This window comes from Macadamia integrifolia, chromosome 4 (genome assembly GCF_013358625.1).
Source record: "Macadamia integrifolia cultivar HAES 741 chromosome 4, SCU_Mint_v3, whole genome shotgun sequence".
Classification (NCBI taxonomy): domain Eukaryota; kingdom Viridiplantae; phylum Streptophyta; class Magnoliopsida; order Proteales; family Proteaceae; genus Macadamia; species Macadamia integrifolia.
In genome coordinates, this window is record NC_056560.1 from 25,551,181 (window position 1) to 25,552,000 (window position 820).

An 820-nucleotide genomic window follows, 5' to 3' on the forward strand; every position below is an offset into this window, starting at 1 on the left:
CACATATTCAATATTGGATTCGGTCATAGACAAGTCGAGGGAGTGGGTGAGTGAAGTGAATTGAGAAGATAACTGTGAGAGAGAGAAGGGGAATTAGAAAAATCTCTATTTATCCGCAACAATGACAAAGGGATTTGAAAGAAATAATTCATACTTTTACCGATTTAAAATTTAGATATTCACAGAAGAGTAAATCCTTGGAAACACTTTGGTAAACCACATGATATCATTTACATTGCATAAGATGAAAAGAAAAAGGTCTATTGTAATTGAAACCATTGACTCCTCGGACTCTCAATCAGCGATAAGGACCTGCAACAATTCCAATAATTTTTAAAATCTTTATTCTACATATATAGGTAAACTATGAAAATTGGAACTATAGGAATGAAAAGAAGTCCAAGAACCAAAAAAGAAAAAAAAAAATATCAATGCATAGATTTGATTCAGACATGGTATATTAAATTAAAAGCAATTTTAAGACCATCCATAAATGCATTCAAAATATTGATACGGGTAAATAAAATCGATCCTTCTGCTAATGTATCATTTCTATTAACTTAAAAATTAAGGAACGCAAAAAAAATTTGTGATGAGCATAATCCATATCAAGACTGTACTGCTCGAAGTATTCGTGACTCTCTAATTGCCATGGAATTTGGTCAACTTATTTATTTACACATTATATCACTAAAGAAATAAAAAATAATCATAAATTAAAAACAATCTAACATTCAGACTTGATATAAGTTGATAAAAACAAATTTAACACCATCGGTCAACTCCAAGTAGTCCTTCACAAACCTGCACCACCAACCCC